The sequence below is a fragment of the Nomascus leucogenys genome, chromosome 7b (assembly GCF_006542625.1).
Source record: "Nomascus leucogenys isolate Asia chromosome 7b, Asia_NLE_v1, whole genome shotgun sequence".
In the NCBI taxonomy this organism is placed as follows: domain Eukaryota; kingdom Metazoa; phylum Chordata; class Mammalia; order Primates; family Hylobatidae; genus Nomascus; species Nomascus leucogenys.
Genome location: NC_044387.1, coordinates 82,674,893 through 82,681,860, shown reverse-complemented (window position 1 = coordinate 82,681,860; position 6,968 = coordinate 82,674,893). Strand labels below are relative to the sequence as shown.

Below are 6,968 nucleotides of genomic sequence, written 5' to 3'. Positions count from 1 at the left end.
CCCCGTCTTCCTTCCAGAGCTGTGCCCGCAGCGATCTTAGAGTGCACAGAAACGGCAGTCCCAGCGAAGGCAAAGGCTCCAGCACCGCCAAAGCGTTTAGTTTCTACTGGACTGGTTGAGAATACATCTTGAAGTCCAAGGATGCCCATGCTGACGTTAAGCCTGAATTTTGTCGCCTCGATTGCCGCAGCTGACTCTAGCAGAAGCCCAGTCAAGGGGGAGGCCCCTCACCTCTCAGCGAGTTGATATGCAAAATAGTTACGTCAGATCGTGGGGGCGGGGCACCCCCGGGTTGAGTGGCAGCAGCTCCTGTAGGGAGGAGGAGCGAGAATCAGCCTGGTTCAGTGACTGAGACAAACTGGAGGTGAGAGGAGCTGGTACTGTCCACTGTGCTGTCGGTGCTGAACCTGAGACGGGAGCGGACCAGTTGCTCCAGCACCTGGAGGCAACGCCCTCTTGCACCCTCTGTGCCCTGTGGGACCCGCTTCACCAACAGGACCCATATCAACTTGACAAAGGAGTGTGGTATCGGACGTGGGAGAGAGTCCTCTGTTTGCCACCTGGGCGCTCATTCAGGCGTGACTTTGGAGATTTCTATAGTTTTAGACCAAACTATTTTTTTTTTTTCCCAGCTAAGACGATCTTTTTAGAGTTTTTTTTTTAAATTGTGATTTATATTTCCACAGCGTTTAGGAATCTTTCTGGGGGACTTTTGTGACTGTTAAAATAAGGTAAGAAAAATAATATTGTTATAAATGATTACAAGTGGGGGAGAAATACGGACTGCCATACAAAAATTTAAAAACAAGTTATGCTTATTTTTATAATTTGAAACTGGACTTTTGGCAATGATTGCAAAAATATTTTAATAATTACTATTATTATTATTACAGGATCATCTGTTAGTGATTATGCACTAAATTCTAGAGGGGAAGTTGAGAGCTTTGCTTTTTGTGAAGTTAATGTCAGTATGTTATATCTTGCTTTGTAAATATAAACATTTTAGAGCAATACTTTCAGCAGGGTTCAAAGGATAGGAACCATTCCAGGAAACCCCCCAAATATATTAGCAAATGATATTAAATAAATCAACCAACAAGTTGTTTACAACAAATATAATCAAATAATTATTTGAATGGACTAGTCTCTGGTTAATCATCAATATTATTTCCTATATCCAAAGCATAGACTTCAAAGTGCAGAGCTCTCTTAACATTTTTTGGAAGGGAGGAGGTAGGTATAGAAACATTTACATCATGCTGGGTCCATTTAGATGTGTTGTTATGCAGTAGATCCAAATAAAACTTGTGAAACTCAGTCTCTGAGCATTCCACACCCCAAGGTCATGTGTATTTCCAAGTTGGGGGCTGTTTGTTCTGCTGTTGACTAGCAAATGTCATCCCCTTGCCACCCCCTCAGGTTAGAGGTGGATATAAATGGGAAGCTCTGATTTAATAATACAGTATTCGCTTGTATTATAGTCGCTTGTGCTGTTGGTAATTGAATGGAACCGGGAAGCGTGGGCTGAGAAAATGTCTCACTATTTCAGCAATGTTTAACCTCTTGCATGCTTAACAGAGAGCTTTTCTTTACTTAGAAGATTTTCTTTTGAAGCTATGTTCCTTTTGTCAATTGGCAGTGTGTTCTGAGTGTGTACAGAGAAAGAATTCAGTGTGGAAAACGACTGAACAGTACTTCTCATAGTGAGCAATTATTAAATGATAGAAGTTATCCTGTGCTTTTTGTATTTCGTATTACTATTCACGACTTTGACAGGTGTGATGGTTTGCCTGATAAATGGAATTGTGGTCTCTCATTTATGTCATTTAGTAACATTAGATTAAGTATAAATGATGCCTGGAAAAGCACGGCGGTGGGGGATATTTCCTTTACATTACAGAGAGAGAGAGAGTTTATGTTGTAAGTAGATGTCCAATATTAATAGGAATGAGTTAAATATAAAGCTGTTTCATACTTAATAAGTATTATTCAACTGAATAGAGCTATGCTTTTCAGCAGGCGTACACTAAGTTAGGTTTAAATATTTGTATATTTTAAAATATCATAAAATTTCTACTCTAGTTGCATTAGAGTTACTAGGATGAAGTTTAGCTTTAGAATTTTATGATTTAAACTAAATATTCTAAGTAGAGATTTTTCATTGTATTTACTACACAGCCCTACATGAGAGTGATTGCTACAAGAAATGCATATTGTTGCAAATACTAAAGGTCAAATGTAAATCTTTTGAAGTTGTTTACATGTTTTACCCTAAACAGATATTCTTTGTAGGATTCATGTCAGTCATGTGATCTTAAATTAAATTTTCATGCAAATTTTGAAAGCCTGGATTGGGTAGAGGGGCAAAAAAGAATATATAAAACACTGAGCTAGGAAGTTTATACAACATAATCTCCTTTAAATACACAGAGAATCATTCCTTCCACTACAAATTTTGAAACGTTATTGTTAAAACTAATTATATTGCTATAAATATTTAGGCTGCGAAATTTCTAACAGAATTATGGCTTATTTTATTTTCAATTTTATTTATTATCTTGAAACATTAATACATATCTTAATTTTATAACTCATTTGAAAGGCATACTATATATATACATTATATTTACTCAAAATGTACCTGAGTGTGTCATTGACTTCCGTGTGCACAAAGTTTTCCAAGATGTATATGTTTATTCAAGTATAAACATCTACCTTGAACTACCAATATCTGGAATTCTTTAAGATGAAATTTAGTGTTTCATCTAACAATAACATATTTAAACACTGAAGTCAAACTATGCTACTGGCAATAATAACCAAAGGTTGACTCAATGAGATTGCAAAGGTAAAACATTAGCTGCATTTTTTTCTGATTTTTCTACACTTTTAGCTTTTGCATCTTAGTCCTGAAATAAGGTAAAATTAGATTCCCATCATAAGCCCAAATTTAGCATATAGGGACACTATTTAAATGCAGAATAACATTTCCACTGAAACTAATAAAATTGCCAACTTTGAAGACACTTATGAAAGATATTCAAATATGATGGCCCCTGATTAAGTCTTTGATCCACAAAGAAATGACCATATTTTGGAGTTATAATGAATTCATGTAAAATGTAAACGATTATTCAGTAACACAACACTGGATGGCTTGTTAAGACATTAACTCATTTCATTACAGACACACTGCAAATATATGCAGCACTGTTTTCAGAAAAGTGATGAACTTCATAAAGTCTACAGAAAATTATTAAAATAATTTAATTCTATATTACACGACATGCTCAATTTGTCTTTTTAAATTGTTTCTCAACCTCTTAAGGGTTATCGATCAAACTAAAAATTGAGTCCAAAATGAAATTTATAGATAATTTCTCCTTACAAATAAAATGCATTCCTGTTTATGTTTTGTGAGATTTAAGATAAGGGTGAATCAATTTGGAATTTTTATTATCAAGGCTGTATACTGCTTTCTTTTTTTTTTGTTTTGGTTTCTAGTTACTAACATGGACGATAGAGAAATACATGTCATAATAAATCTGAAATACTCTAAAAAGTTTGAAAAAATAAAAATACCTCTTAAAATGATATTTAAGAAGTTATTTGCCTAATAATTTATTGATAGTTTTCTTTGAATAATGACCATTTAAAAAATAATATTTAAAGCTCATTTACCAATGAGACCCAAAGGCCTTGAATGACATCTATTAGTTCTTCATATTTGCCCAAAATTGACATAGTATCTCTCGTATTTTTTACTACTTAATATATTATGAAGCTCAAAAGACTCTTGTGAACTAATAAACTAGAAAAAATACTTCCTGTTGTTAGAATCGCTCTAAGAGTCAAGTGACCAATTATCCTTTACCAAACAGAGTTAACCACCTTCTGCTTCAACACTTCCAAAGTCTTTTGGGTATAGCCTACTTAAGGTTAGCTGTAGAATTGCTTGTGTAAATATCCTAATTTTCCCATTAAATTGGTAACCATACAGTAAAGCAATTGGTCCCTCTGTGTTTTAAATCACCTTAGTACTGATGAATTGATATTATTATAATGGATGGGACCATGTTTTGATAAACTCAGAGTTCCAATGGTTTTTCTGAAAGAGGATGAATTAAATAATAGTATAAGTAATTGAGACAATTAGAATGAGTGTACGTGTGTATGAATGTATGTGTGTACATATATATTTACACATATATGTATATACACATATATATGTAAATTCTACTCTACAATAAACATGCAAGGGGATGACCTAGAACATGCAAGTTAAAGACATGCTAGCTAGTACAAAATAATTTAGATAATAAGCTGTAATACAATATATAACTTTTAGTGGCAAATTTGTCTTCTAATTATTGTTATTTTTTATTTCGGCTAGAATGCTTGTGCACACACCAGTTTTTTGGCATTAAAATGACATTTAGAACCTCTCATGCTGATTGGCAAGGCAAGGAATAATTGAAAATGAATATTTGCCGGAATAAAAAACAAAATAGATGTATGCATAATGAAGAGGTTATAGCACCACATTAGTTATGAAAAAATGTGACTTCTGATAAAGGATTTGGAAATTACAGTCTATAAAAGTAAAACATCAAGTTTACTTCCTACAGATCTTCAGATAATAAGCCATGCACCTCTGTAGAACAGAGCCTGGATATCCCTGCACATAACATATTTTTATTCCTTATGTATTAATGTTTTCACATATAAATGTGGTGAAATAAGAGAACAGCTTCACTCTGAACTTTCTTGGTTTAAAATCAAGTAATTAATATTAATTTAATGTGGCTTTTGGTATCAAATTTTATAAATCTCTAAAGCAAAGTGGTTGCTTAGTGAGTTCATTTGTGTGTCAATACATAGAATATTATTTCAACTCATAACTAGTTCATTGCACAAGTAACAATTCCAAAGCAGAAGATTTAAAAATACTTCTTCATTGAGTTGTATTTAAATATATATTGTAATAGAGAAACTTACTTTACTGATGCATTTTCTCTGTGAATATAGCACCAAGATAGCAATTAAGACATACACACGGTAGCAATTAAAACATACACACCTGAACTATATTCCCCAAAGATGATGATGAAATGGAAATAATTTACCTTTTGTAGTTGGACCACTAGATATTGTTTTATTATCTCTTGAGTTATTATTATTTTTAAAATTCCAAAACCCTAAAAGTAAATGTCCTTACATGAAAACACAAATGCCTACCTGCCCTCTGTAGATACATGTCCTTTTTCTCAAAGCCCCAGCAATTGCCGTGACTCTACTGTCAATCAGACTCTGAGCTGCCTCACTTAGGATTATGGAATCTGGCTCTTCATATTTCTAAAGAAAAAGAACCAGTGAGTTGGCACTAGTAAAGCCATTTGTTGCTTCATAATGGAGTGCCTATTGATATCATTTGGTTTTTGATCCTGAATTTGCTTTTTCATCTGGGAAAAGGAATAAGATAGACATAGATACCATTCAAAGTATTAATAGGTATTCATATATATTTTATTGATATCAGGCCATAAACCCATATTAAGTAATGTAACATTTGCATGGCTTTGTAAAGACTGATATTATTCAATTCTTAATTATTCATATTAATATAAGAAAGCAGAAACTCACATCAAATCTCCATACTACCATATCCTATGGTCACACAGCTAGGAATAGGTGAATTAGGGAAGCAAACCAAGTTTACATGTCTAGTACCTCTGTTTAGGTCAAAAGTCCAACTAGCTATGTCATTTTCAAAACTAAGCATTTTTACTATGATAATCTCTTTACTATATGTAAATGTCTCTTATTATTTCCCCAAGACTATTCCTTAATTATTAAGTCATTGAAATTATTTTATACCATATATTCTTTAGTATACACACCTTAGAATGCATAATACCAAAGACCTTAAGGGGTTTTCCCTCTGTATTTAATGTTATAAAGATGCTACATTAATTGACCTCATAGAAAATTCAAAATATTAGCAGCAGCCAATGTCCCTTGGTGCCTCAAACAGCATAGGAAACAATAGAATAGAGTAGATAATGTTTCCTAGGAGTTCAAGTTGTTTTTCTTTTTCCCTTGAAAGTCCTACTGGAGATGAAATTCAAATACTTCGTGAAATTTAGACCATTTCAAGCAATCAGCATTTGTGGTATCAACTGCTACTCACACGTAATCCTTCAGATTAGTTAGCTACTAAAGTTTTGAACAGTCTGCGAGATTAAATCAAGATTAAATAAAATAATCAAAACAAATGACTAGCTTTGAGGCACAATACCAAGGAGGTAATCTAAGGCAGGCTCTTGAAGGCTTTGGAAACATTAAATACTTTATTCTATTGTTTCTATCTAATTGTATTTGACGTAAAGGGAAATATTGGCCACTAGCTGTTGCTCTTTGTTTTCATATAGCATTTAGGGTGCCTGAGAAAGAGAAGAGGTGACTGCTGTTAGCAGTAATTATAACACAGCTCCCAGGTGTGCCAGAAAGTTGCACCAGACTCCCTACTGAATCCCCATTATACAAGTTTTTGGTCGTCTTTATTAAGTAGATCCCAAAGGAGATAGAAAAGTTTGATTTTCTTAAGAATGTTTAACTTCAAAGTGGAAAGCGTATAGGGCCTTTTATTTTATATTTTACATATTGGTTAACAATAATCAGTGTTTCACTTTTGACATGAAGTCTGGCATAAATGTTTTTAATCTTGAAATTTTTACGAGATTGTGTATACCATTCGTGTAATTCATTGTTCCTCATTCTCTGTGGAGCCCTAGGAAGTCCATTCACTCCAGCAGCTACAATTATCATCTCTTCACAGATATCCTCCAAATCTGTGGCTCTGACCCAGATTTGAAGTCCATTAATGTATTTACAAAGGTCTGCTAGACATTTTAACTCTGATTTCACGGTGACAGCACAAACCCCATGAACTCATGATCTCATCCCTA

General features: G+C 33.8%; 1 protein-coding gene across 5 annotated transcripts in view; it reads left to right on the top strand.

Annotated features, from left to right (window-relative positions):
- Positions 1 to 317: 317 nt before the first annotated feature.
- The window catches only part of FSTL5 (follistatin like 5), a 781,414-nt gene continuing 774,763 nt past the window's right edge, over positions 318 to 6,968 (top strand). For all 5 annotated transcript variants that reach the window (XM_003257915.4, XM_012507957.2, XM_030816289.1 and 2 more), the window contains exon 1: positions 318 to 731. The gene's annotated coding sequence lies outside the window, so the exon portion shown is untranslated. The remainder of the gene's footprint in view (positions 732 to 6,968) is intronic.